At 47.4% G+C, this 27,973-nt stretch overlaps 22 non-coding genes across 22 annotated transcripts; all 22 read right to left on the bottom strand.

Annotated features, from left to right (window-relative positions):
- Window positions 1–704: 704 nt before the first annotated feature.
- On the bottom strand, window positions 705–776 carry TRNAP-UGG (transfer RNA proline (anticodon UGG)). Its single transcript has one exon. It is a non-coding gene; the product is annotated as a tRNA-Pro (tRNA).
- Window positions 777–2,091: 1,315 nt separating this feature from the next.
- On the bottom strand, window positions 2,092–2,164 carry TRNAV-CAC (transfer RNA valine (anticodon CAC)). Its single transcript has one exon. It is a non-coding gene; the product is annotated as a tRNA-Val (tRNA).
- Window positions 2,165–2,584: 420 nt separating this feature from the next.
- On the bottom strand, window positions 2,585–2,656 carry TRNAP-UGG (transfer RNA proline (anticodon UGG)). The gene has a single exon. It is a non-coding gene; the product is annotated as a tRNA-Pro (tRNA).
- Window positions 2,657–3,975: 1,319 nt separating this feature from the next.
- TRNAV-CAC (transfer RNA valine (anticodon CAC)) lies at window positions 3,976–4,048 on the bottom strand. The gene has a single exon. It is a non-coding gene; the product is annotated as a tRNA-Val (tRNA).
- A 420-nt stretch (window positions 4,049–4,468) lies between these two features.
- TRNAP-UGG (transfer RNA proline (anticodon UGG)) lies at window positions 4,469–4,540 on the bottom strand. Its single transcript has one exon. It is a non-coding gene; the product is annotated as a tRNA-Pro (tRNA).
- Window positions 4,541–5,855: 1,315 nt separating this feature from the next.
- On the bottom strand, window positions 5,856–5,928 carry TRNAV-CAC (transfer RNA valine (anticodon CAC)). Its single transcript has one exon. It is a non-coding gene; the product is annotated as a tRNA-Val (tRNA).
- Window positions 5,929–7,734: 1,806 nt separating this feature from the next.
- On the bottom strand, window positions 7,735–7,807 carry TRNAV-CAC (transfer RNA valine (anticodon CAC)). Its single transcript has one exon. It is a non-coding gene; the product is annotated as a tRNA-Val (tRNA).
- A 420-nt stretch (window positions 7,808–8,227) lies between these two features.
- On the bottom strand, window positions 8,228–8,299 carry TRNAP-UGG (transfer RNA proline (anticodon UGG)). Its single transcript has one exon. It is a non-coding gene; the product is annotated as a tRNA-Pro (tRNA).
- A 1,801-nt stretch (window positions 8,300–10,100) lies between these two features.
- On the bottom strand, window positions 10,101–10,172 carry TRNAP-UGG (transfer RNA proline (anticodon UGG)). The gene has a single exon. It is a non-coding gene; the product is annotated as a tRNA-Pro (tRNA).
- Window positions 10,173–11,961: 1,789 nt separating this feature from the next.
- TRNAP-UGG (transfer RNA proline (anticodon UGG)) lies at window positions 11,962–12,033 on the bottom strand. The gene has a single exon. It is a non-coding gene; the product is annotated as a tRNA-Pro (tRNA).
- A 1,315-nt stretch (window positions 12,034–13,348) lies between these two features.
- On the bottom strand, window positions 13,349–13,421 carry TRNAV-CAC (transfer RNA valine (anticodon CAC)). The gene has a single exon. It is a non-coding gene; the product is annotated as a tRNA-Val (tRNA).
- Window positions 13,422–13,840: 419 nt separating this feature from the next.
- Window positions 13,841–13,913, bottom strand: TRNAP-UGG (transfer RNA proline (anticodon UGG)). The gene has a single exon. It is a non-coding gene; the product is annotated as a tRNA-Pro (tRNA).
- A 1,315-nt stretch (window positions 13,914–15,228) lies between these two features.
- On the bottom strand, window positions 15,229–15,301 carry TRNAV-CAC (transfer RNA valine (anticodon CAC)). The gene has a single exon. It is a non-coding gene; the product is annotated as a tRNA-Val (tRNA).
- A 420-nt stretch (window positions 15,302–15,721) lies between these two features.
- Window positions 15,722–15,793, bottom strand: TRNAP-UGG (transfer RNA proline (anticodon UGG)). Its single transcript has one exon. It is a non-coding gene; the product is annotated as a tRNA-Pro (tRNA).
- A 1,315-nt stretch (window positions 15,794–17,108) lies between these two features.
- TRNAV-CAC (transfer RNA valine (anticodon CAC)) lies at window positions 17,109–17,181 on the bottom strand. The gene has a single exon. It is a non-coding gene; the product is annotated as a tRNA-Val (tRNA).
- A 420-nt stretch (window positions 17,182–17,601) lies between these two features.
- Window positions 17,602–17,673, bottom strand: TRNAP-UGG (transfer RNA proline (anticodon UGG)). Its single transcript has one exon. It is a non-coding gene; the product is annotated as a tRNA-Pro (tRNA).
- A 1,319-nt stretch (window positions 17,674–18,992) lies between these two features.
- On the bottom strand, window positions 18,993–19,065 carry TRNAV-CAC (transfer RNA valine (anticodon CAC)). Its single transcript has one exon. It is a non-coding gene; the product is annotated as a tRNA-Val (tRNA).
- Window positions 19,066–19,485: 420 nt separating this feature from the next.
- On the bottom strand, window positions 19,486–19,557 carry TRNAP-UGG (transfer RNA proline (anticodon UGG)). Its single transcript has one exon. It is a non-coding gene; the product is annotated as a tRNA-Pro (tRNA).
- Window positions 19,558–22,741: 3,184 nt separating this feature from the next.
- On the bottom strand, window positions 22,742–22,814 carry TRNAV-CAC (transfer RNA valine (anticodon CAC)). The gene has a single exon. It is a non-coding gene; the product is annotated as a tRNA-Val (tRNA).
- Window positions 22,815–25,114: 2,300 nt separating this feature from the next.
- Window positions 25,115–25,186, bottom strand: TRNAP-UGG (transfer RNA proline (anticodon UGG)). The gene has a single exon. It is a non-coding gene; the product is annotated as a tRNA-Pro (tRNA).
- Window positions 25,187–26,505: 1,319 nt separating this feature from the next.
- TRNAV-CAC (transfer RNA valine (anticodon CAC)) lies at window positions 26,506–26,578 on the bottom strand. The gene has a single exon. It is a non-coding gene; the product is annotated as a tRNA-Val (tRNA).
- A 420-nt stretch (window positions 26,579–26,998) lies between these two features.
- On the bottom strand, window positions 26,999–27,070 carry TRNAP-UGG (transfer RNA proline (anticodon UGG)). Its single transcript has one exon. It is a non-coding gene; the product is annotated as a tRNA-Pro (tRNA).
- Window positions 27,071–27,973: the final 903 nt, after the last annotated feature.

The raw sequence follows: 27,973 nt of genomic DNA, 5'->3' as shown, positions 1-27,973 counted from the left end.
AATAAATCCTCTCTGTGCTCTGCAACATTACATACACAAAATGCAAGCGCGTGCATTTTTTTATTGGCCCCATATACAGAATACATGTGAGGATGCTTGCCTTCCCAGTGTATTTCTCAAGCTCTTGAGAGCATATGCTATTTCCATGGGAACGCAAATAAGTTCATACTTTACATTTGTGTGTGACAAAAGGGGAAAAAAACTATTTTGTGTAAAATGCCAGCAGAGAGTGTTTCTGCCCGGTCTCGAACCGGGGACCTTTATAACCACTACACTACAGAAACAGCTGCTTGCTCACCTTTGTAGGGACTGGGAGAACAGGTGCAAAGGGCAGTGCAAGTGGACCTGCTTAAAGACTAATCAAATGCCTTGCGCCTGAAGCTCACACAATCCAGCCTAAAACATACGTCCTATCAAGCATGCGCACATATACAAGTATGCCAGCTGAGGGCCTATGCAGCGTACAGAGGGAAGGACATATTTCCACTTTGAGATCGGACGGCCAAAACTCACAAGCAAATCAAGGAATGTTACTGAGAGCTAACAGAGAACACAAAGTGCTTGTCGCAAGGACATGGCACGCAAAGAGGTTCAGGAAGTGAATTGTTCATCGACTACTGCTTACCGAGAAAACCAGAGAGTCTGTCCAATGAAAATAACATTGAAAAAACAAAAAAAAGGAGCTCAAGTTAACCACCTTGATTGGGCTCGTCCGGGATTTGAACCCGGGACTTCTCGCACCCAAAGCGAGAATCATACCCCTAGACCAACGAGCCACGGTCCTTTGAGCATTTGACGGAATTGTCCTCAGCGTTTGCACCCCCCTTAGGATTCGAGGCCAAGAATGCCTATTCCTGAAGTTTGTTCCTGCCGCTGAAAGCCTTGTCGGTGTATGAGCCAAATGAATGCCCCAGTCGGCACGCTCTGACTGTCTTCACAGGTCTCCTCCTCATCCCGAAGGTTGGTGGCCCATTGACATCAGGGTGGAAGGTGCTTGCGATACACTGTTCCTTCCTTCCTTCCTTCCTTCCTTTATTCCTCTTATGCTGTTTATGTAATAAGAGGGGACGATACACAGAAGAGAGAAAGTGGCCCAACACACTAGACTAGCAGTCTTCTGATCAATCTGCAGCTGGCAAGGTGGGGGAGAGCCTTTATTTTGCACCTGCTGGGATCTGCATTGGCAGAAGCTCTGAGGGCTGGGCCTTTCCTTTTGCCTGTAAAAACAAAAAGCAGCCCTCCTCCCTCCAGCCCTGAGAGCATGGGCGTGACATTGGAAAAAGCAGCATCTCCCCTTTGGTAAAGATGACCATTGCACAGCTGCTCACTCAGAGCTCGATCGTGCTCGATCAGGCGAGATATATTTAGGTCACCAGCAAAGTCTGTTCTCTTTTCTTGCGTAGGGTGAGCATTCACAGAGCCCAGCTTCGTTGACAAGAGTGCAAAAGGTGTATACTAAAAGCTTTCTGCTTTACTTGAGCGCCATGGCCGTTATTATATTTTGGCTGCTCCAAGCAATCTCTGTCCAGCCGATGCAAATTTCCAGCTCAAATTTTCCCAGCACTCAAAAAGTCCCTCCTCCCGCCAGCTCTGCTTTCAGGAAGTTCAGCAGAAGCAGTCCAACTTCTGTTCCCACTTCAGAGGAAAAGCTTTCTCGGGCCAGAGAAAGCCAGGGAATCACTGTACCGGCAAGTGCATTTCTTACAACTGGTAATCCCTCAGAACACAGAAATGAAGAAGCTGTATATGAAAATGTATTATTTCTTTGGTACACTAACCTATGTAACTAATATGGACCATTTCAGAGGACGGAGCGGACCCAACTGTGATCCCAGAGACCCAAATACCCAGCAGTAGGGAAAATAAATCCTCTCTGTGCTCTGCAACATTACATACACAAAATGCAAGCGCGTGCATTTTTTTATTGGCCCCATATACAGAATACATGTGAGGATGCTTGCCTTCCCAGTGTATTTCTCAAGCTCTTGAGAGCATATGCTATTTCCATGGGAACGCAAATAAGTTCATACTTTACATTTGTGTGTGACAAAAGGGGAAAAAAACTATTTTGTGTAAAATGCCAGCAGAGAGTGTTTCTGCCCGGTCTCGAACCGGGGACCTTTCGCGTGTGAGGCGAACGTGATAACCACTACACTACAGAAATAGCTGCTTGCTCACCTTTGTAGGGACTGGGAGAACAGGTGCAAAGGGCAGTGCAAGTGGACCTGCTTAAAGACTAATCAAATGCCTTGCGCCTGAAGCTCACACAATCCAGCCTAAAACATACGTCCTATCAAGCATGCGCACATATACAAGTATGCCAGCTGAGGGCCTATGCAGCGTACAGAGGGAAGGACATATTTCCACTTTGAGATCGGACGGCCAAAACTCACAAGCAAATCAAGGAATGTTACTGAGAGCTAACAGAGAACACAAAGTGCTTGTCGCAAGGACATGGCACGCAAAGAGGTTCAGGAAGTGAATTGTTCATCGACTACTGCTTACCGAGAAAACCAGAGAGTCTGTCCAATGAAAATAACATTGAAAAAACGAAAAAAAGGAGCTCAAGTTAACCACCTTGATTGGGCTCGTCCGGGATTTGAACCCAGGACCTCTCGCACCCAAAGCGAGAATCATACCCCTAGACCAACGAGCCACGGTCCTTTGAGCATTTGACGGAATTGTCCTCAGCGTTTGCACCCCCCTTAGGATTCGAGGCCAAGAATGCCTATTCCTGAAGTTTGTTCCTGCCGCTGAAAGCCTTGTCGGTGTATGAGCCAAATGAATGCCCCAGTCGGCACGCTCTGACTGTCTTCACAGGTCTCCTCCTCATCCCGAAGGTTGGTGGCCCATTGACATCAGGGTGGAAGGTGCTTGCGATACACTGTTCCTTCCTTCCTTCCTTCCTTCCTTCCTTTATTCCTCTTATGCTGTTTATGTAATAAGAGGGGACGATACACAGAAGAGAGAAAGTGGCCCAACACACTAGACTAGCAGTCTTCTGATCAATCTGCAGCTGGCAAGGTGGGGGAGAGCCTTTATTTTGCACCTGCTGGGATCTGCATTGGCAGAAGCTCTGAGGGCTGGGCCTTTCCTTTTGCCTGTAAAAACAAAAAGCAGCCCTCCTCCCTCCAGCCCTGAGAGCATGGGCGTGACACTGGAAAAAGCAGCATCTCCCCTTTGGTAAAGATGACCATTGCACAGCTGCTCACTCAGAGCTCGATCGTGCTCGATCAGGCGAGATATATTTAGGTCACCAGCAAAGTCTGTTCTCTTTTCTTGCGTAGGGTGAGCATTCACAGAGCCCAGCTTCGTTGACAAGAGTGCAAAAGGTGTATACTAAAAGCTTTCTGCTTTACTTGAGCGCCATGGCCGTTATTATATTTTGGCTGCTCCAAGCAATCTCTGTCCAGCCGATGCAAATTTCCAGCTCAAATTTTCCCAGCACTCAAAAAGTCCCTCCTCCCGCCAGCTCTGCTTTCAGGAAGTTCAGCAGAAGCAGTCCAACTTCTGTTCCCACTTCAGAGGAAAAGCTTTCTCGGGCCAGAGAAAGCCAGGGAATCACTGTACCGGCAAGTGCATTTCTTACAACTGGTAATCCCTCAGAACACAGAAATGAAGAAGCTGTATATGAAAATGTATTATTTCTTTGGTACACTAACCTATGTAACTAATATGGACCATTTCAGAGGACGGAGCGGACCCAACTGTGATCCCAGAGACCCAAATACCCAGCAGTAGGGAAAATAAATCCTCTCTGTGCTCTGCAACATTACATACACAAAATGCAAGCGCGTGCATTTTTTTATTGGCCCCATATACAGAATACATGTGAGGATGCTTGCCTTCCCAGTGTATTTCTCAAGCTCTTGAGAGCATATGCTATTTCCATGGGAACGCAAATAAGTTCATACTTTACATTTGTGTGTGACAAAAGGGGAAAAAAACTATTTTGTGTAAAATGCCAGCAGAGAGTGTTTCTGCCCGGTCTCGAACCGGGGACCTTTCGCGTGTGAGGCGAACGTGATAACCACTACACTACAGAAACAGCTGCTTGCTCACCTTTGTAGGGACTGGGAGAACAGGTGCAAAGGGCAGTGCAAGTGGACCTGCTTAAAGACTAATCAAATGCCTTGCGCCTGAAGCTCACACAATCCAGCCTAAAACATACGTCCTATCAAGCATGCGCACATATACAAGTATGCCAGCTGAGGGCCTATGCAGCGTACAGAGGGAAGGACATATTTCCACTTTGAGATCGGACGGCCAAAACTCACAAGCAAATCAAGGAATGTTACTGAGAGCTAACAGAGAACACAAAGTGCTTGTCGCAAGGACATGGCACGCAAAGAGGTTCAGGAAGTGAATTGTTCATCGACTACTGCTTACCGAGAAAACCAGAGAGTCTGTCCAATGAAAATAACATTGAAAAAACAAAAAAAAGGAGCTCAAGTTAACCACCTTGATTGGGCTCGTCCGGGATTTGAACCCGGGACCTCTCGCACCCAAAGCGAGAATCATACCCCTAGACCAACGAGCCACGGTCCTTTGAGCATTTGACGGAATTGTCCTCAGCGTTTGCACCCCCCTTAGGATTCGAGGCCAAGAATGCCTATTCCTGAAGTTTGTTCCTGCCGCTGAAAGCCTTGTCGGTGTATGAGCCAAATGAATGCCCCAGTCGGCACGCTCTGACTGTCTTCACAGGTCTCCTCCTCATCCCGAAGGTTGGTGGCCCATTGACATCAGGGTGGAAGGTGCTTGCGATACACTGTTCCTTCCTTCCTTCCTTCCTTCCTTTATTCCTCTTATGCTGTTTATGTAATAAGAGGGGACGATACACAGAAGAGAGAAAGTGGCCCAACACACTAGACTAGCAGTCTTCTGATCAATCTGCAGCTGGCAAGGTGGGGGAGAGCCTTTATTTTGCACCTGCTGGGATCTGCATTGGCAGAAGCTCTGAGGGCTGGGCCTTTCCTTTTGCCTGTAAAAACAAAAAGCAGCCCTCCTCCCTCCAGCCCTGAGAGCATGGGCGTGACACTGGAAAAAGCAGCATCTCCCCTTTGGTAAAGATGACCATTGCACAGCTGCTCACTCAGAGCTCGATCGTGCTCGATCAGGCGAGATATATTTAGGTCACCAGCAAAGTCTGTTCTCTTTTCTTGCGTAGGGTGAGCATTCACAGAGCCCAGCTTCGTTGACAAGAGTGCAAAAGGTGTATACTAAAAGCTTTCTGCTTTACTTGAGCGCCATGGCCGTTATTATATTTTGGCTGCTCCAAGCAATCTCTGTCCAGCCGATGCAAATTTCCAGCTCAAATTTTCCCAGCACTCAAAAAGTCCCTCCTCCCGCCAGCTCTGCTTTCAGGAAGTTCAGCAGAAGCAGTCCAACTTCTGTTCCCACTTCAGAGGAAAAGCTTTCTCGGGCCAGAGAAAGCCAGGCAATCACTGTACCGGCAAGTGCATTTCTTACAACTGGTAATCCCTCAGAACACAGAAATGAAGAAGCTGTATATGAAAATGTATTATTTCTTTGGTACACTAACCTATGTAACTAATATGGACCATTTCAGAGGAGGGAGCGGACCCAACTGTGATCCCAGAGACCCAAATACCCAGCAGTAGGGAAAATAAATCCTCTCTGTGCTCTGCAACATTACATACACAAAATGCAAGCGCGTGCATTTTTTTATTGGCCCCATATACAGAATACATGTGAGGATGCTTGCCTTCCCAGTGTATTTCTCAAGCTCTTGAGAGCATATGCTATTTCCATGGGAACGCAAATAAGTTCATACTTTACATTTGTGTGTGACAAAAGGGGAAAAAAACTATTTTGTGTAAAATGCCAGCAGAGAGTGCTTCTGCCCGGTCTCGAACCGGGGACCTTTCGCGTGTGAGGCGAACGTGATAACCACTACACTACAGAAACAGCTGCTTGCTCACCTTTGTAGGGACTGGGAGAACAGGTGCAAAGGGCAGTGCAAGTGGACCTGCTTAAAGACTAATCAAATGCCTTGCGCCTGAAGCTCACACAATCCAGCCTAAAACATACGTCCTATCAAGCATGCGCACATATACAAGTATGCCAGCTGAGGGCCTATGCAGCGTACAGAGGGAAGGACATATTTCCACTTTGAGATCGGACGGCCAAAACTCACAAGCAAATCAAGGAATGTTACTGAGAGCTAACAGAGAACACAAAGTGCTTGTCGCAAGGACATGGCACGCAAAGAGGTTCAGGAAGTGAATTGTTCATCGACTACTGCTTACCGAGAAAACCAGAGAGTCTGTCCAATGAAAATAACATTGAAAAAACAAAAAAAAGGAGCTCAAGTTAACCACCTTGATTGGGCTCGCCCGGGATTTGAACCCAGGACCTCTCGCACCCAAAGCGAGAATCATACCCCTAGACCAACGAGCCACGGTCCTTTGAGCATTTGACGGAATTGTCCTCAGCGTTTGCACCCCCCTTAGGATTCGAGGCCAAGAATGCCTATTCCTGAAGTTTGTTCCTGCCGCTGAAAGCCTTGTCGGTGTATGAGCCAAATGAATGCCCCAGTCGGCACGCTCTGACTGTCTTCACAGGTCTCCTCCTCATCCCGAAGGTTGGTGGCCCATTGACATCAGGGTGGAAGGTGCTTGCGATACACTGTTCCTTCCTTCCTTCCTTCCTTCCTTTATTCCTCTTATGCTGTTTATGTAATAAGAGGGGACGATACACAGAAGAGAGAAAGTGGCCAACACACTAGACTAGCAGTCTTCTGATCAATCTGCAGCTGGCAAGGTGGGGGAGAGCCTTTATTTTGCACCTGCTGGGATCTGCATTGGCAGAAGCTCTGAGGGCTGGGCCTTTCCTTTTGCCTGTAAAAACAAAAAGCAGCCCTCCTCCCTCCAGCCCTGAGAGCATGGGCGTGACACTGGAAAAAGCAGCATCTCCCCTTTGGTAAAGATGACCATTGCACAGCTGCTCACTCAGAGCTCGATCGTGCTCGATCAGGCGAGATATATTTAGGTCACCAGCAAAGTCTGTTCTCTTTTCTTGCGTAGGGTGAGCATTCACAGAGCCCAGCTTCGTTGACAAGAGTGCAAAAGGTGTATACTAAAAGCTTTCTGCTTTACTTGAGCGCCATGGCCGTTATTATATTTTGGCTGCTCCAAGCAATCTCTGTCCAGCCGATGCAAATTTCCAGCTCAAATTTTCCCAGCACTCAAAAAGTCCCTCCTCCCGCCAGCTCTGCTTTCAGGAAGTTCAGCAGAAGCAGTCCAACTTCTGTTCCCACTTCAGAGGAAAAGCTTTCTCGGGCCAGAGAAAGCCAGGGAATCACTGTACCGGCAAGTGCATTTCTTACAACTGGTAATCCCTCAGAACACAGAAATGAAGAAGCTGTATATGAAAATGTATTATTTCTTTGGTACACTAACCTATGTAACTAATATGGACCATTTCAGAGGACGGAGCGGACCCAACTGTGATCCCAGAGACCCAAATACCCAGCAGTAGGGAAAATAAATCCTCTCTGTGCTCTGCAACATTACATACACAAAATGCAAGCGCGTGCATTTTTTTATTGGCCCCATATACAGAATACATGTGAGGATGCTTGCCTTCCCAGTGTATTTCTCAAGCTCTTGAGAGCATATGCTATTTCCATGGGAACGCAAATAAGTTCATACTTTACATTTGTGTGTGACAAAAGGGGAAAAAAACTATTTTGTGTAAAATGCCAGCAGAGAGTGTTTCTGCCCGGTCTCGAACCGGGGACCTTTCGCGTGTGAGGCGAACGTGATAACCACTACACTACAGAAACATCTGCTTGCTCACCTTTGTAGGGACTGGGAGAACAGGTGCAAAGGGCAGTGCAAGTGGACCTGCTTAAAGACTAATCAAATGCCTTGCGCCTGAAGCTCACACAATCCAGCCTAAAACATACGTCCTATCAAGCATGCGCACATATACAAGTATGCCAGCTGAGGGCCTATGCAGCGTACAGAGGGAAGGACATATTTCCACTTTGAGATCGGACGGCCAAAACTCACAAGCAAATCAAGGAATGTTACTGAGAGCTAACAGAGAACACAAAGTGCTTGTCGCAAGGACATGGCACGCAAAGAGGTTCAGGAAGTGAATTGTTCATCGACTACTGCTTACCGAGAAAACCAGAGAGTCTGTCCAATGAAAATAACATTGAAAAAACAAAAAAAAGGAGCTCAAGTTAACCACCTTGATTGGGCTCGTCCGGGATTTGAACCCAGGACCTCTCGCACCCAAAGCGAGAATCATACCCCTAGACCAACGAGCCACGGTCCTTTGAGCATTTGACGGAATTGTCCTCAGCGTTTGCACCCCCCTTAGGATTCGAGGCCAAGAATGCCTATTCCTGAAGTTTGTTCCTGCCGCTGAAAGCCTTGTCGGTGTATGAGCCAAATGAATGCCCCAGTCGGCACGCTCTGACTGTCTTCACAGGTCTCCTCCTCATCCCGAAGGTTGGTGGCCCATTGACATCAGGGTGGAAGGTGCTTGCGATACACTGTTCCTTCCTTCCTTCCTTCCTTCCTTCCTTCCTTCCTTTATTCCTCTTATGCTGTTTATGTAATAAGAGGGGACGATACACAGAAGAGAGAAAGTGGCCCAACACACTAGACTAGCAGTCTTCTGATCAATCTGCAGCTGGCAAGGTGGGGGAGAGCCTTTATTTTGCACCTGCTGGGATCTGCATTGGCAGAAGCTCTGAGGGCTGGGCCTTTCCTTTTGCCTGTAAAAACAAAAAGCAGCCCTCCTCCCTCCAGCCCTGAGAGCATGGGCGTGACACTGGAAAAAGCAGCATCTCCCCTTTGGTAAAGATGACCATTGCACAGCTGCTCACTCAGAGCTCGATCGTGCTCGATCAGGCGAGATATATTTAGGTCACCAGCAAAGTCTGTTCTCTTTTCTTGCGTAGGGTGAGCATTCACAGAGCCCAGCTTCGTTGACAAGAGTGCAAAAGGTGTATACTAAAAGCTTTCTGCTTTACTTGAGCGCCATGGCCGTTATTATATTTTGGCTGCTCCAAGCAATCTCTGTCCAGCCGATGCAAATTTCCAGCTCAAATTTTCCCAGCACTCAAAAAGTCCCTCCTCCCGCCAGCTCTGCTTTCAGGAAGTTCAGCAGAAGCAGTCCAACTTCTGTTCCCACTTCAGAGGAAAAGCTTTCTCGGGCCAGAGAAAGCCAGGGAATCACTGTACCGGCAAGTGCATTTCTTACAACTGGTAATCCCTCAGAACACAGAAATGAAGAAGCTGTATATGAAAATGTATTATTTCTTTGGTACACTAACCTATGTAACTAATATGGACCATTTCAGAGGACGGAGCGGACCCAACTGTGATCCCAGAGACCCAAATACCCAGCAGTAGGGAAAATAAATCCTCTCTGTGCTCTGCAACATTACATACACAAAATGCAAGCGCGTGCATTTTTTTATTGGCCCCATATACAGAATACATGTGAGGATGCTTGCCTTCCCAGTGTATTTCTCAAGCTCTTGAGAGCATATGCTATTTCCATGGGAACGCAAATAAGTTCATACTTTACATTTGTGTGTGACAAAAGGGGAAAAAAACTATTTTGTGTAAAATGCCAGCAGAGAGTGTTTCTGCCCGGTCTCGAACCGGGGACCTTTATAACCACTACACTACAGAAACAGCTGCTTGCTCACCTTTGTAGGGACTGGGAGAACAGGTGCAAAGGGCAGTGCAAGTGGACCTGCTTAAAGACTAATCAAATGCCTTGCGCCTGAAGCTCACACAATCCAGCCTAAAACATACGTCCTATCAAGCATGCGCACATATACAAGTATGCCAGCTGAGGGCCTATGCAGCGTACAGAGGGAAGGACATATTTCCACTTTGAGATCGGACGGCCAAAACTCACAAGCAAATCAAGGAATGTTACTGAGAGCTAACAGAGAACACAAAGTGCTTGTCGCAAGGACATGGCACGCAAAGAGGTTCAGGAAGTGAATTGTTCATCGACTACTGCTTACCGAGAAAACCAGAGAGTCTGTCCAATGAAAATAACATTGAAAAAACAAAAAAAAGGAGCTCAAGTTAACCACCTTGATTGGGCTCGTCCGGGATTTGAACCCGGGACTTCTCGCACCCAAAGCGAGAATCATACCCCTAGACCAACGAGCCACGGTCCTTTGAGCATTTGACGGAATTGTCCTCAGCGTTTGCACCCCCCTTAGGATTCGAGGCCAAGAATGCCTATTCCTGAAGTTTGTTCCTGCCGCTGAAAGCCTTGTCGGTGTATGAGCCAAATGAATGCCCCAGTCGGCACGCTCTGACTGTCTTCACAGGTCTCCTCCTCATCCCGAAGGTTGGTGGCCCATTGACATCAGGGTGGAAGGTGCTTGCGATACACTGTTCCTTCCTTCCTTCCTTCCTTCCTTTATTCCTCTTATGCTGTTTATGTAATAAGAGGGGACGATACACAGAAGAGAGAAAGTGGCCCAACACACTAGACTAGCAGTCTTCTGATCAATCTGCAGCTGGCAAGGTGGGGGAGAGCCTTTATTTTGCACCTGCTGGGATCTGCATTGGCAGAAGCTCTGAGGGCTGGGCCTTTCCTTTTGCCTGTAAAAACAAAAAGCAGCCCTCCTCCCTCCAGCCCTGAGAGCATGGGCGTGACACTGGAAAAAGCAGCATCTCCCCTTTGGTAAAGATGACCATTGCACAGCTGCTCACTCAGAGCTCGATCGTGCTCGATCAGGCGAGATATATTTAGGTCACCAGCAAAGTCTGTTCTCTTTTCTTGCGTAGGGTGAGCATTCACAGAGCCCAGCTTCGTTGACAAGAGTGCAAAAGGTGTATACTAAAAGCTTTCTGCTTTACTTGAGCGCCATGGCCGTTATTATATTTTGGCTGCTCCAAGCAATCTCTGTCCAGCCGATGCAAATTTCCAGCTCAAATTTTCCCAGCACTCAAAAAGTCCCTCCTCCCGCCAGCTCTGCTTTCAGGAAGTTCAGCAGAAGCAGTCCAACTTCTGTTCCCACTTCAGAGGAAAAGCTTTCTCGGGCCAGAGAAAGCCAGGGAATCACTGTACCGGCAAGTGCATTTCTTACAACTGGTAATCCCTCAGAACACAGAAATGAAGAAGCTGTATATGAAAATGTATTATTTCTTTGGTACACTAACCTATGTAACTAATATGGACCATTTCAGAGGACGGAGCGGACCCAACTGTGATCCCAGAGACCCAAATACCCAGCAGTAGGGAAAATAAATCCTCTCTGTGCTCTGCAACATTACATACACAAAATGCAAGCGCGTGCATTTTTTTATTGGCCCCATATACAGAATACATGTGAGGATGCTTGCCTTCCCAGTGTATTTCTCAAGCTCTTGAGAGCATATGCTATTTCCATGGGAACGCAAATAAGTTCATACTTTACATTTGTGTGTGACAAAAGGGGAAAAAAACTATTTTGTGTAAAATGCCAGCAGAGAGTGTTTCTGCCCGGTCTCGAACCGGGGACCTTTATAACCACTACACTACAGAAACAGCTGCTTGCTCACCTTTGTAGGGACTGGGAGAACAGGTGCAAAGGGCAGTGCAAGTGGACCTGCTTAAAGACTAATCAAATGCCTTGCGCCTGAAGCTCACACAATCCAGCCTAAAACATACGTCCTATCAAGCATGCGCACATATACAAGTATGCCAGCTGAGGGCCTATGCAGCGTACAGAGGGAAGGACATATTTCCACTTTGAGATCGGACGGCCAAAACTCACAAGCAAATCAAGGAATGTTACTGAGAGCTAACAGAGAACACAAAGTGCTTGTCGCAAGGACATGGCACGCAAAGAGGTTCAGGAAGTGAATTGTTCATCGACTACTGCTTACCGAGAAAACCAGAGAGTCTGTCCAATGAAAATAACATTGAAAAAACAAAAAAAAGGAACTCAAGTTAACCACCTTGATTGGGCTTGTCCGGGATTTGAACCCGGGACCTCTCGCACCCAAAGCGAGAATCATACCCCTAGACCAACGAGCCACGGTCCTTTGAGCATTTGACGGAATTGTCCTCAGCGTTTGCACCCCCCTTAGGATTCGAGGCCAAGAATGCCTATTCCTGAAGTTTGTTCCTGCCGCTGAAAGCCTTGTCGGTGTATGAGCCAAATGAATGCCCCAGTCGGCACGCTCTGACTGTCTTCACAGGTCTCCTCTTCATCCCGAAGGTTGGTGGCCCATTGACATCAGGGTGGAAGGTGCTTGCGATACACTGTTCCTTCCTTCCTTCCTTCCTTCCTTTATTCCTCTTATGCTGTTTATGTAATAAGAGGGGACGATACACAGAAGAGAGAAAGTGGCCCAACACACTAGACTAGCAGTCTTCTGATCAATCTGCAGCTGGCAAGGTGGGGGAGAGCCTTTATTTTGCACCTGCTGGGATCTGCATTGGCAGAAGCTCTGAGGGCTGGGCCTTTCCTTTTGCCTGTAAAAACAAAAAGCAGCCCTCCTCCCTCCAGCCCTGAGAGCATGGGCGTGACACTGGAAAAAGCAGCATCTCCCCTTTGGTAAAGATGACCATTGCACAGCTGCTCACTCAGAGCTCGATCGTGCTCGATCAGGCGAGATATATTTAGGTCACCAGCAAAGTCTGTTCTCTTTTCTTGCATAGGGTGAGCATTCACAGAGCCCAGATTCGTTGACAAGAGTGCAAAAGGTGTATACTAAAAGCTTTCTGCTTTACTTGAGCGCCATGGCCGTTATTATATTTTGGCTGCTCCAAGCAATCTCTGTCCAGCCGATGCAAATTTCCAGCTCAAATTTTCCCAGCACTCAAAAAGTCCCTCCTCCCGCCAGCTCTGCTTTCAGGAAGTTCAGCAGAAGCAGTCCAACTTCTGTTCCCACTTCAGAGGAAAAGCTTTCTCGGGCCAGAGAAAGCCAGGGAATCACTGTACCGGCAAGTGCATTTCTTACAACTGGTAATCCCTCAGAACACAGAAATGAAGAAGCTGTATATGAAAATGTATTATTTCTTTGGTACACTAACCTATGTAACTAATATGGACCATTTCAGAGGACGGAGCGGACCCAACTGTGATCCCAGAGACCCAAATACCCAGCAGTAGGGAAAATAAATCCTCTCTGTGCTCTGCAACATTACATACACAAAATGCAAGCGCGTGCATTTTTTTATTGGCCCCATATACAGAATACATGTGAGGATGCTTGCCTTCCCAGTGTATTTCTCAAGCTCTTGAGAGCATATGCTATTTCCATGGGAACGCAAATAAGTTCATACTTTACATTTGTGTGTGACAAAAGGGGAAAAAAACTATTTTGTGTAAAATGCCAGCAGAGAGTGTTTCTGCCCGGTCTCGAACCGGGGACCTTTCGCGTGTGAGGCGAACGTGATAACCACTACACTACAGAAACAGCTGCTTGCTCACCTTTGTAGGGACTGGGAGAACAGGTGCAAAGGGCAGTGCAAGTGGACCTGCTTAAAGACTAATCAAATGCCTTGCGCCTGAAGCTCACACAATCCAGCCTAAAACATACGTCCTATCAAGCATGCGCACATATACAAGTATGCCAGCTGAGGGCCTATGCAGCGTACAGAGGGAAGGACATATTTCCACTTTGAGATCGGACGGCCAAAACTCACAAGCAAATCAAGGAATGTTACTGAGAGCTAACAGAGAACACAAAGTGCTTGTCGCAAGGACATGGGACGCAAAGAGGTTCAGGAAGTGAATTGTTCATCGACTACTGCTTACCGAGAAAACCAGAGAGTCTGTCCAATGAAAATAACATTGAAAAAACAAAAAAAAGGAGCTCAAGTTAACCACCTTGATTGGGCTCGTCCGGGATTTGAACCCGGGACCTCTCGCACCCAAAGCGAGAATCATACCCCTAGACCAACGAGTCACGGTCCTTTGAGCATTTGACGGAATTGTCCTCAGCGTTTGCACCCCCCTTAGGATTCGAGGCCAAGAATGCCTATTCCTGAAGTTTGTTCCTGCCGCTGAAAGCCTTGTCGGTGTATGAGCCAAATGAATGCCCCAGTCGGCACGCTCTGACTGTCTTCACAGGTCTCCTCCTCATCCCGAAGGTTGGTGGCCCATTGACATCAGGGTGGAAGGTGCTTGCGATACACTGTTCCTTCCTTCCTTCCTTCCTTCCTTTATTCCTCTTATGCTGTTTATGTAATAAGAGGGGACAATACACAGAAGAGAGAAAGTGGCCCAACACACTAGACTAGCAGTCTTCTGATCAATCTGCAGCTGGCAAGGTGGGGGAGAGCCTTTATTTTGCACCTGCTGGGATCTGCATTGGCAGAAGCTCTGAGGGCTGGGCCTTTCCTTTTGCCTGTAAAAACAAAAAGCAGCCCTCCTCCCTCCAGCCCTGAGAGCATGGGCGTGACACTGGAAAAAGCAGCATCTCCCCTTTGGTAAAGATGACCATTGCACAGCTGCTCACTCAGAGCTCGATCGTGCTCGATCAGGCGAGATATATTTAGGTCACCAGCAAAGTCTGTTCTCTTTTCTTGCGTAGGGTGAGCATTCACAGAGCCCAGCTTCGTTGACAAGAGTGCAAAAGGTGTATACTAAAAGCTTTCTGCTTTACTTGAGCGCCATGGCCGTTATTATATTTTGGCTGCTCCAAGCAATCTCTGTCCAGCCGATGCAAATTTCCAGCTCAAATTTTCCCAGCACTCAAAAAGTCCCTCCTCCCGCCAGCTCTGCTTTCAGGAAGTTCAGCAGAAGCAGTCCAACTTCTGTTCCCACTTCAGAGGAAAAGCTTTCTCGGGCCAGAGAAAGCCAGGGAATCACTGTACCGGCAAGTGCATTTCTTACAACTGGTAATCCCTCAGAACACAGAAATGAAGAAGCTGTATATGAAAATGTATTATTTCTTTGGTACACTAACCTATGTAACTAATATGGACCATTTCAGAGGACGGAGCGGACCCAACTGTGATCCCAGAGACCCAAATACCCAGCAGTAGGGAAAATAAATCCTCTCTGTGCTCTGCAACATTACATACACAAAATGCAAGCGCGTGCATTTTTTTATTGGCCCCATATACAGAATACATGTGAGGATGCTTGCCTTCCCAGTGTATTTCTCAAGCTCTTGAGAGCATATGCTATTTCCATGGGAACGCAAATAAGTTCATACTTTACATTTGTGTGTGACAAAAGGGGAAAAAAACTATTTTGTGTAAAATGCCAGCAGAGAGTGTTTCTGCCCGGTCTCGAACCGGGGACCTTTCGCGTGTGAGGCGAACGTGATAACCACTACACTACAGAAATAGCTGCTTGCTCACCTTTGTAGGGACTGGGAGAACAGGTGCAAAGGGCAGTGCAAGTGGACCTGCTTAAAGACTAATCAAATGCCTTGCGCCTGAAGCTCACACAATCCAGCCTAAAACATACGTCCTATCAAGCATGCGCACATATACAAGTATGCCAGCTGAGGGCCTATGCAGCGTACAGAGGGAAGGACATATTTCCACTTTGAGATCGGACGGCCAAAACTCACAAGCAAATCAAGGAATGTTACTGAGAGCTAACAGAGAACACAAAGTGCTTGTCGCAAGGACATGGCACGCAAAGAGGTTCAGGAAGTGAATTGTTCATCGACTACTGCTTACCGAGAAAACCAGAGAGTCTGTCCAATGAAAATAACATTGAAAAAACTAAAAAAAGGAGCTCAAGTTAACCACCTTGATTGGGCTCGTCCGGGATTTGAACCCGGGACCTCTCGCACCCAAAGCGAGAATCATACCCCTAGACCAACGAGCCACGGTCCTTTGAGCATTTGACGGAATTGTCCTCAGCGTTTGCACCCCCCTTAGGATTCGAGGCCAAGAATGCCTATTCCTGAAGTTTGTTCCTGCCGCTGAAAGCCTTGTCGGTGTATGAGCCAAATGAATGCCCCAGTCGGCACGCTCTGACTGTCTTCACAGGTCTCCTCCTCATCCCGAAGGTTGGTGGCCCATTGACATCAGGGCGGAAGGTGCTTGCGATACACTGTTCCTTCCTTCCTTCCTTCCTTCCTTTATTCCTCTTATGCTGTTTATGTAATAAGAGGGGACGATACACAGAAGAGAGAAAGTGGCCCAACACACTAGACTAGCAGTCTTCTGATCAATCTGCAGCTGGCAAGGTGGGGAAGAGCCTTTATTTTGCACCTGCTGGGATCTGCATTGGCAGAAGCTCTGAGGGCTGGGCCTTTCCTTTTGCCTGTAAAAACAAAAAGCAGCCCTCCTCCCTCCAGCCCTGAGAGCATGGGCGTGACACTGGAAAAAGCAGCATCTCCCCTTTGGTAAAGATGACCATTGCACAGCTTCTCACTCAGAGCTCGATCGTGCTCGATCAGGCGAGATATATTTAGGTCACCAGCAAAGTCTGTTCTCTTTTCTTGCGTAGGGTGAGCATTCACAGAGCCCAGCTTCGTTGACAAGAGTGCAAAAGGTGTATACTAAAAGCTTTCTGCTTTACTTGAGCGCCATGGCCGTTATTATATTTTGGCTGCTCCAAGCAATCTCTGTCCAGCCGATGCAAATTTCCAGCTCAAATTTTCCCAGCACTCAAAAAGTCCCTCCTCCCGCCAGCTCTGCTTTCAGGAAGTTCAGCAGAAGCAGTCCAACTTCTGTTCCCACTTCAGAGGAAAAGCTTTCTCGGGCCAGAGAAAGCCAGGGAATCACTGTACCGGCAAGTGCATTTCTTACAACTGGTAATCCCTCAGAACACAGAAATGAAGAAGCTGTATATGAAAATGTATTATTTCTTTGGTACACTAACCTATGTAACTAATATGGACCATTTCAGAGGACGGAGCGGACCCAACTGTGATCCCAGAGACCCAAATACCCAGCAGTAGGGAAAATAAATCCTCTCTGTGCTCTGCAACATTACATACACAAAATGCAAGCGCGTGCATTTTTTTATTGGCCCCATATACAGAATACATGTGAGGATGCTTGCCTTCCCAGTGTATTTCTCAAGCTCTTGAGAGCATATGCTATTTCCATGGGAACGCAAATAAGTTCATACTTTACATTTGTGTGTGACAAAAGGGGAAAAAAACTATTTTGTGTAAAATGCCAGCAGAGAGTGCTTCTGCCCGGTCTCGAACCGGGGACCTTTCACGTGTGAGGCGAACGTGATAACCACTACACTACAGAAACAGCTGCTTGCTCACCTTTGTAGGGACTGGGAGAACAGGTGCAAAGGGCAGTGCAAGTGGACCTGCTTAAAGACTAATCAAATGCCTTGCGCCTGAAGCTCACACAATCCAGCCTAAAACATACGTCCTATCAAGCATGCGCACATATACAAGTATGCCAGCTGAGGGCCTATGCAGCGTACAGAGGGAAGGACATATTTCCACTTTGAGATCGGACGGCCAAAACTCACAAGCAAATCAAGGAATGTTACTGAGAGCTAACAGAGAACACAAAGTGCTTGTCGCAAGGACATGGCACGCAAAGAGGTTCAGGAAGTGAATTGTTCATCGACTACTGCTTACCGAGAAAACCAGAGAGTCTGTCCAATGAAAATAACATTGAAAAAACAAAAAAAAGGAGCTCAAGTTAACCACCTTGATTGGGCTCGTCCGGGATTTGAACCCAGGACCTCTCGCACCCAAAGCGAGAATCATACCCCTAGACCAACGAGCCACGGTCCTTTGAGCATTTGACGGAATTGTCCTCAGCGTTTGCACCCCCCTTAGGATTCGAGGCCAAGAATGCCTATTCCTGAAGTTTGTTCCTGCCGCTGAAAGCCTTGTCGGTGTATGAGCCAAATGAATGCCCCAGTCGGCACGCTCTGACTGTCTTCACAGGTCTCCTCCTCATCCCGAAGGTTGGTGGCCCATTGACATCAGGGTGGAAGGTGCTTGCGATACACTGTTCCTTCCTTCCTTCCTTCCTTCCTTCCTTTATTCCTCTTATGCTGTTTATGTAATAAGAGGGGACGATACACAGAAGAGAGAAAGTGGCCCAACACACTAGACTAGCAGTCTTCTGATCAATCTGCAGCTGGCAAGGTGGGGGAGAGCCTTTATTTTGCACCTGCTGGGATCTGCATTGGCAGAAGCTCTGAGGGCTGGGCCTTTCCTTTTGCCTGTAAAAACAAAAAGCAGCCCTCCTCCCTCCAGCCCTGAGAGCATGGGCGTGACACTGGAAAAAGCAGCATCTCCCCTTTGGTAAAGATGACCATTGCACAGCTGCTCACTCAGAGCTCGATCGTGCTCGATCAGGCGAGATATATTTAGGTCACCAGCAAAGTCTGTTCTCTTTTCTTGCGTAGGGTGAGCATTCACAGAGCCCAGCTTCGTTGACAAGAGTGCAAAAGGTGTATACTAAAAGCTTTCTGCTTTACTTGAGCGCCATGGCCGTTATTATATTTTGGCTGCTCCAAGCAATCTCTGTCCAGCCGATGCAAATTTCCAGCTCAAATTTTCCCAGCACTCAAAAAGTCCCTTCTCCCGCCAGCTCTGCTTTCAGGAAGTTCAGCAGAAGCAGTCCAACTTCTGTTCCCACTTCAGAGGAAAAGCTTTCTCGGGCCAGAGAAAGCCAGGGAATCACTGTACCGGCAAGTGCATTTCTTACAACTGGTAATCCCTCAGAACACAGAAATGAAGAAGCTGTATATGAAAATGTATTATTTCTTTGGTACACTAACCTATGTAACTAATATGGACCATTTCAGAGGACGGAGCGGACCCAACTGTGATCCCAGAGACCCAAATACCCAGCAGTAGGGAAAATAAATCCTCTCTGTGCTCTGCAACATTACATACACAAAATGCAAGCGCGTGCATTTTTTTATTGGCCCCATATACAGAATACATGTGAGGATGCTTGCCTTCCCAGTGTATTTCTCAAGCTCTTGAGAGCATATGCTATTTCCATGGGAACGCAAATAAGTTCATACTTTACATTTGTGTGTGACAAAAGGGGAAAAAAACTATTTTGTGTAAAATGCCAGCAGAGAGTGTTTCTGCCCGGTCTCGAACCGGGGACCTTTCGCGTGTGAGGCGAACGTGATAACCACTACACTACAGAAACAGCTGCTTGCTCACCTTTGTAGGGACTGGGAGAACAGGTGCAAAGGGCAGTGCAAGTGGACCTGCTTAAAGACTAATCAAATGCCTTGCGCCTGAAGCTCACACAATCCAGCCTAAAACATACGTCCTATCAAGCATGCGCACATATACAAGTATGCCAGCTGAGGGCCTATGCAGCGTACAGAGGGAAGGACATATTTCCACTTTGAGATCGGACGGCCAAAACTCACAAGCAAATCAAGGAATGTTACTGAGAGCTAACAGAGAACACAAAGTGCTTGTCGCAAGGACATGGCACGCAAAGAGGTTCAGGAAGTGAATTGTTCATCGACTACTGCTTACCGAGAAAACCAGAGAGTCTGTCCAATGAAAATAACATTGAAAAAACAAAAAAAAGGAGCTCAAGTTAACCACCTTGATTGGGCTCGTCCGGGATTTGAACCCAGGACCTCTCGCACCCAAAGCGAGAATCATACCCCTAGACCAACGAGCCACGGTCCTTTGAGCATTTGACGGAATTGTCCTCAGCGTTTGCACCCCCCTTAGGATTCGAGGCCAAGAATGCCTATTCCTGAAGTTTGTTCCTGCCGCTGAAAGCCTTGTCGGTGTATGAGCCAAATGAATGCCCCAGTCGGCACGCTCTGACTGTCTTCACAGGTCTCCTCCTCATCCCGAAGGTTGGTGGCCCATTGACATCAGGGTGGAAGGTGCTTGCGATACACTGTTCCTTCCTTCCTTCCTTCCTTCCTTTATTCCTCTTATGCTGTTTATGTAATAAGAGGGGACGATACACAGAAGAGAGAAAGTGGCCCAACACACTAGACTAGCAGTCTTCTGATCAATCTGCAGCTGGCAAGGTGGGGGAGAGCCTTTATTTTGCACCTGCTGGGATCTGCATTGGCAGAAGCTCTGAGGGCTGGGCCTTTCCTTTTGCCTGTAAAAACAAAAAGCAGCCCTCCTCCCTCCAGCCCTGAGAGCATGGGCGTGACACTGGAAAAAGCAGCATCTCCCCTTTGGTAAAGATGACCATTGCACAGCTGCTCACTCAGAGCTCGATCGTGCTCGATCAGGCGAGATATATTTAGGTCACCAGCAAAGTCTGTTCTCTTTTCTTGCGTAGGGTGAGCATTCACAGAGCCCAGCTTCGTTGACAAGAGTGCAAAAGGTGTATACTAAAAGCTTTCTGCTTTACTTGAGCGCCATGGCCGTTATTATATTTTGGCTGCTCCAAGCAATCTCTGTCCAGCCGATGCAAATTTCCAGCTCAAATTTTCCCAGCACTCAAAAAGTCCCTCCTCCCGCCAGCTCTGCTTTCAGGAAGTTCAGCAGAAGCAGTCCAACTTCTGTTCCCACTTCAGAGGAAAAGCTTTCTCGGGCCAGAGAAAGCCAGGGAATCACTGTACCGGCAAGTGCATTTCTTACAACTGGTAATCCCTCAGAACACAGAAATGAAGAAGCTGTATATGAAAATGTATTATTTCTTTGGTACACTAACCTATGTAACTAATATGGACCATTTCAGAGGACGGAGCGGACCCAACTGTGATCCCAGAGACCCAAATACCCAGCAGTAGGGAAAATAAATCCTCTCTGTGCTCTGCAACATTACATACACAAAATGCAAGCGCGTGCATTTTTTTATTGGCCCCATATACAGAATACATGTGAGGATGCTTGCCTTCCCAGTGTATTTCTCAAGCTCTTGAGAGCATATGCTATTTCCATGGGAACGCAAATAAGTTCATACTTTACATTTGTGTGTGACAAAAGGGGAAAAAAACTATTTTGTGTAAAATGCCAGCAGAGAGTGTTTCTGCCCGGTCTCGAACCGGGGACCTTTATAACCACTACACTACAGAAACAGCTGCTTGCTCACCTTTGTAGGGACTGGGAGAACAGGTGCAAAGGGCAGTGCAAGTGGACCTGCTTAAAGACTAATCAAATGCCTTGCGCCTGAAGCTCACACAATCCAGCCTAAAACATACGTCCTATCAAGCATGCGCACATATACAAGTATGCCAGCTGAGGGCCTATGCAGCGTACAGAGGGAAGGACATATTTCCACTTTGAGATCGGACGGCCAAAACTCACAAGCAAATCAAGGAATGTTACTGAGAGCTAACAGAGAACACAAAGTGCTTGTCGCAAGGACATGGCACGCAAAGAGGTTCAGGAAGTGAATTGTTCATCGACTACTGCTTACCGAGAAAACCAGAGAGTCTGTCCAATGAAAATAACATTGAAAAAACAAAAAAAAGGAGCTCAAGTTAACCACCTTGATTGGGCTTGTCTGGGATTTGAACCCGGGACCTCTCGCACCCAAAGCGAGAATCATACCCCTAGACCAACGAGCCACGGTCCTTTGAGCATTTGACGGAATTGTCCTCAGCGTTTGCACCCCCCTTAGGATTCGAGGCCAAGAATGCCTATTCCTGAAGTTTGTTCCTGCCGCTGAAAGCCTTGTCGGTGTATGAGCCAAATGAATGCCCCAGTCGGCACGCTCTGACTGTCTTCACAGGTCTCCTCTTCATCCCGAAGGTTGGTGGCCCATTGACATCAGGGTGGAAGGTGCTTGCGATACACTGTTCCTTCCTTCCTTCCTTCCTTCCTTCCTTCCTTTATTCCTCTTATGCTGTTTATGTAATAAGAGGGGACGATACACAGAAGAGAGAAAGTGGCCCAACACACTAGACTAGCAGTCTTCTGATCAATCTGCAGCTGGCAAGGTGGGGGAGAGCCTTTATTTTGCACCTGCTGGGATCTGCATTGGCAGAAGCTCTGAGGGCTGGGCCTTTCCTTTTGCCTGTAAAAACAAAAAGCAGCCCTCCTCCCTCCAGCCCTGAGAGCATGGGCGTGACACTGGAAAAAGCAGCATCTCCCCTTTGGTAAAGATGACCATTGCACAGCTGCTCACTCAGAGCTCGATCGTGCTCGATCAGGCGAGATATATTTAGGTCACCAGCAAAGTCTGTTCTCTTTTCTTGCGTAGGGTGAGCATTCACAGAGCCCAGATTCGTTGACAAGAGTGCAAAAGGTGTATACTAAAAGCTTTCTGCTTTACTTGAGCGCCATGGCCGTTATTATATTTTGGCTGCTCCAAGCAATCTCTGTCCAGCCGATGCAAATTTCCAGCTCAAATTTTCCCAGCACTCAAAAAGTCCCTCCTCCCGCCAGCTCTGCTTTCAGGAAGTTCAGCAGAAGCAGTCCAACTTCTGTTCCCACTTCAGAGGAAAAGCTTTCTCGGGCCAGAGAAAGCCAGGGAATCACTGTACCGGCAAGTGCATTTCTTACAACTGGTAATCCCTCAGAACACAGAAATGAAGAAGCTGTATATGAAAATGTATTATTTCTTTGGTACACTAACCTATGTAACTAATATGGACCATTTCAGAGGACGGAGCGGACCCAACTGTGATCCCAGAGACCCAAATACCCAGCAGTAGGGAAAATAAATCCTCTCTGTGCTCTGCAACATTACATACACAAAATGCAAGCGCGTGCATTTTTTTATTGGCCCCATATACAGAATACATGTGAGGATGCTTGCCTTCCCAGTGTATTTCTCAAGCTCTTGAGAGCATATGCTATTTCCATGGGAACGCAAATAAGTTCATACTTTACATTTGTGTGTGACAAAAGGGGAAAAAAACTATTTTGTGTAAAATGCCAGCAGAGAGTGTTTCTGCCCGGTCTCGAACCGGGGACCTTTCGCGTGTGAGGCGAACGTGATAACCACTACACTACAGAAACAGCTGCTTGCTCACCTTTGTAGGGACTGGGAGAACAGGTGCAAAGGGCAGTGCAAGTGGACCTGCTTAAAGACTAATCAAATGCCTTGCGCCTGAAGCTCACACAATCCAGCCTAAAACATACGTCCTATCAAGCATGCGCACATATACAAGTATGCCAGCTGAGGGCCTATGCAGCGTACAGAGGGAAGGACATATTTCCACTTTGAGATCGGACGGCCAAAACTCACAAGCAAATCAAGGAATGTTACTGAGAGCTAACAGAGAACACAAAGTGCTTGTCGCAAGGACATGGCACGCAAAGAGGTTCAGGAAGTGAATTGTTCATCGACTACTGCTTACCGAGAAAACCAGAGAGTCTGTCCAATGAAAATAACATTGAAAAAACAAAAAAAAGGAGCTCAAGTTAACCACCTTGATTGGGCTCGTCCGGGATTTGAACCCTGGACCTCTCGCACCCAAAGCAAGAATCATACCCCTAGACCAACGAGCCACGGTCCTTTGAGCATTTGACGGAATTGTCCTCAGCGTTTGCACCCCCCTTAGGATTCGAGGCCAAGAATGCCTATTCCTGAAGTTTGTTCCTGCCGCTGAAAGCCTTGTCGGTGTATGAGCCAAATGAATGCCCCAGTCGGCACGCTCTGACTGTCTTCACAGGTCTCCTCCTCATCCCGAAGGTTGGTGGCCCATTGACATCAGGGTGGAAGGTGCTTGCGATACACTGTTCCTTCCTTCCTTCCTTCCTTCCTTTATTCCTCTTATGCTGTTTATGTAATAAGAGGGGACGATACACAGAAGAGAGAAAGTGGCCCAACACACTAGACTAGCAGTCTTCTGATCAATCTGCAGCTGGCAAGGTGGGGGAGAGCCTTTATTTTGCACCTGCTGGGATCTGCATTGGCAGAAGCTCTGAGGGCTGGGCCTTTCCTTTTGCCTGTAAAAACAAAAAGCAGCCCTCCTCCCTCCAGCCCTGAGAGCATGGGCGTGACACTGGAAAAAGCAGCATCTCCCCTTTGGTAAAGATGACCATTGCACAGCTGCTCACTCAGAGCTCGATCGTGCTCGATCAGGCGAGATATATTTAGGTCACCAGCAAAGTCTGTTCTCTTTTCTTGCGTAGGGTGAGCATTCACAGAGCCCAGCTTCGTTGACAAGAGTGCAAAAGGTGTATACTAAAAGCTTTCTGCTTTACTTGAGCGCCATGGCCGTTATTATATTTTGGCTGCTCCAAGCAATCTCTGTCCAGCCGATGCAAATTTCCAGCTCAAATTTTCCCAGCACTCAAAAAGTCCCTCCTCCCGCCAGCTCTGCTTTCAGGAAGTTCAGCAGAAGCAGTCCAACTTCTGTTCCCACTTCAGAGGAAAAGCTTTCTCGGGCCAGAGAAAGCCAGGGAATCACTGTACCGGCAAGTGCATTTCTTACAACTGGTAATCCCTCAGAACACAGAAATGAAGAAGCTGTATATGAAAATGTATTATTTCTTTGGTACACTAACCTATGTAACTAATATGGACCATTTCAGAGGACGGAGCGGACCCAACTGTGATCCCAGAGACCCAAATACCCAGCAGTAGGGAAAATAAATCCTCTCTGTGCTCTGCAACATTACATACACAAAATGCAAGCGCGTGCATTTTTTTATTGGCCCCATATACAGAATACATGTGAGGATGCTTGCCTTCCCAGTGTATTTCTCAAGCTCTTGAGAGCATATGCTATTTCCATGGGAACGCAAATAAGTTCATACTTTACATTTGTGTGTGACAAAAGGGGAAAAAAACTATTTTGTGTAAAATGCCAGCAGAGAGTGTTTCTGCCCGGTCTCGAACCGGGGACCTTTCGCGTGTGAGGCAAACGTGATAACCACTACACTACAGAAATAGCTGCTTGCTCACCTTTGTAGGGACTGGGAGAACAGGTGCAAAGGGCAGTGCAAGTGGACCTGCTTAAAGACTAATCAAATGCCTTGCGCCTGAAGCTCACACAATCCAGCCTAAAACATACGTCCTATCAAGCATGCGCACATATACAAGTATGCCAGCTGAGGGCCTATGCAGCGTACAGAGGGAAGGACATATTTCCACTTTGAGATCGGACGGCCAAAACTCACAAGCAAATCAAGGAATGTTACTGAGAGCTAACAGAGAACACAAAGTGCTTGTCGCAAGGACATGGCACGCAAAGAGGTTCAGGAAGTGAATTGTTCATCGACTACTGCTTACCGAGAAAACCAGAGAGTCTGTCCAATGAAAATAACATTGAAAAAACTAAAAAAAGGAGCTCAAGTTAACCACCTTGATTGGGCTCGTCCGGGATTTGAACCCGGGACCTCTCGCACCCAAAGCGAGAATCATACCCCTAGACCAACGAGCCACGGTCCTTTGAGCATTTGACGGAATTGTCCTCAGCGTTTGCACCCCCCTTAGGATTCGAGGCCAAGAATGCCTATTCCTGAAGTTTGTTCCTGCCGCTGAAAGCCTTGTCGGTGTATGAGCCAAATGAATGCCCCAGTCGGCACGCTCTGACTGTCTTCACAGGTCTCCTCCTCATCCCGAAGGTTGGTGGCCCATTGACATCAGGGTGGAAGGTGCTTGCGATACACTGTTCCTTCCTTCCTTCCTTCCTTCCTTCCTTTATTCCTCTTATGCTGTTTATGTAATAAGAGGGGACGATACACAGAAGAGAGAAAGTGGCCCAACACACTAGACTAGCAGTCTTCTGATCAATCTGCAGCTGGCAAGGTGGGGGAGAGCCTTTATTTTGCACCTGCTGGGATCTGCATTGGCAGAAGCTCTGAGGGCTGGGCCTTTCCTTTTGCCTGTAAAAACAAAAAGCAGCCCTCCTCCCTCCAGCCCTGAGAGCATGGGCGTGACACTGGAAAAAGCAGCATCTCCCCTTTGGTAAAGATGACCATTGCACAGCTGCTCACTCAGAGCTCGATCGTGCTCGATCAGGCGAGATATATTTAGGTCACCAGCAAAGTCTGTTCTCTTTTCTTGCGTAGGGTGAGCATTCACAGAGCCCAGCTTCGTTGACAAGAGTGCAAAAGGTGTATACTAAAAGCTTTCTGCTTTACTTGAGCGCCATGGCCGTTATTATATTTTGGCTGCTCCAAGCAATCTCTGTCCAGCCGATGCAAATTTCCAGCTCAAATTTTCCCAGCACTCAAAAAGTCCCTCCTCCCTCCAGCTCTGCTTTCAGGAAGTTCAGCAGAAGCAGTCCAACTTCTGTTCCCACTTCAGAGGAAAAGCTTTCTCGGGCCAGAGAAAGCCAGGGAATCACTGTACCGGCAAGTGCATTTCTTACAACTGGTAATCCCTCAGAACACAGAAATGAAGAAGCTGTATATGAAAATGTATTATTTCTTTGGTACACTAACCTATGTAACTAATATGGACCATTTCAGAGGACGGAGCGGACCCAACTGTGATCCCAGAGACCCAAATACCCAGCAGTAGGGAAAATAAATCCTCTCTGTGCTCTGCAACATTACATACACAAAATGCAAGCGCGTGCATTTTTTTATTGGCCCCATATACAGAATACATGTGAGGATGCTTGCCTTCCCAGTGTATTTCTCAAGCTCTTGAGAGCATATGCTATTTCCATGGGAACGCAAATAAGTTCATACTTTACATTTGTGTGTGACAAAAGGGGAAAAAAACTATTTTGTGTAAAATGCCAGCAGAGAGTGTTTCTGCCCGGTCTCGAACCGGGGACCTTTCGCGTGTGAGGCGAACGTGATAACCACTACACTACAGAAACAGCTGCTTGCTCACCTTTGTAGGGACTGGGAGAACAGGTGCAAAGGGCAGTGCAAGTGGACCTGCTTAAAGACTAATCAAATGCCTTGCGCCTGAAGCTCACACAATCCAGCCTAAAACATACGTCCTATCAAGCATGCGCACATATACAAGTATGCCAGCTGAGGGCCTATGCAGCGTACAGAGGGAAGGACATATTTCCACTTTGAGATCGGACGGCCAAAACTCACAAGCAAATCAAGGAATGTTACTGAGAGCTAACAGAGAACACAAAGTGCTTGTCGCAAGGACATGGCACGCAAAGAGGTTCAGGAAGTGAATTGTTCATCGACTACTGCTTACCGAGAAAACCAGAGAGTCTGTCCAATGAAAATAACATTGAAAAAACAAAAAAAAGGAGCTCAAGTTAACCACCTTGATTGGGCTCGTCCGGGATTTGAACCCGGGACCTCTCGCACCCAAAGCGAGAATCATACCCCTAGACCAACGAGCCACGGTCCTTTGAGCATTTGACGGAATTGTCCTCAGCGTTTGCACCCCCCTTAGGATTCGAGGCCAAGAATGCCTATTCCTGAAGTTTGTTCCTGCCGCTGAAAGCCTTGTCGGTGTATGAGCCAAATGAATGCCCCAGTCGGCACGCTCTGACTGTCTTCACAGGTCTCCTCCTCATCCCGAAGGTTGGTGGCCCATTGACATCAGGGCGGAAGGTGCTTGCGATACACTGTTCCTTCCTTCCTTCCTTCCTTCCTTTATTCCTCTTATGCTGTTTATGTAATAAGAGGGGACGATACACAGAAGAGAGAAAGTGGCCCAACACACTAGACTAGCAGTCTTCTGATCAATCTGCAGCTGGCAAGGTGGGGAAGAGCCTTTATTTTGCACCTGCTGGGATCTGCATTGGCAGAAGCTCTGAGGGCTGGGCCTTTCCTTTTGCCTGTAAAAACAAAAAGCAGCCCTCCTCCCTCCAGCCCTGAGAGCATGGGCGTGACACTGGAAAAAGCAGCATCTCCCCTTTGGTAAAGATGACCATTGCACAGCTGCTCACTCAGAGCTCGATCGTGCTCGATCAGGCGAGATATATTTAGGTCACCAGCAAAGTCTGTTCTCTTTTCTTGCGTAGGGTGAGCATTCACAGAGCCCAGATTCGTTGACAAGAGTGCAAAAGGTGTATACTAAAAGCTTTCTGCTTTACTTGAGCGCCATGGCCGTTATTATATTTTGGCTGCTCCAAGCAATCTCTGTCCAGCCGATGCAAATTTCCAGCTCAAATTTTCCCAGCACTCAAAAAGTCCCTCCTCCCGCCAGCTCTGCTTTCAGGAAGTTCAGCAGAAGCAGTCCAACTTCTGTTCCCACTTCAGAGGAAAAGCTTTCTCGGGCCAGAGAAAGCCAGGGAATC

Source organism: Ambystoma mexicanum, chromosome 2q (assembly GCF_040938575.1).
Source record: "Ambystoma mexicanum isolate Mex_15411 chromosome 2q, UKY_AmexF1_1, whole genome shotgun sequence".
NCBI classification, from domain to species: Eukaryota; Metazoa; Chordata; class Amphibia; order Caudata; family Ambystomatidae; genus Ambystoma; species Ambystoma mexicanum.
The sequence above is the reverse complement of the archived record's forward strand: the minus strand, read 5'-3'. Positions and strand labels throughout refer to the sequence as shown.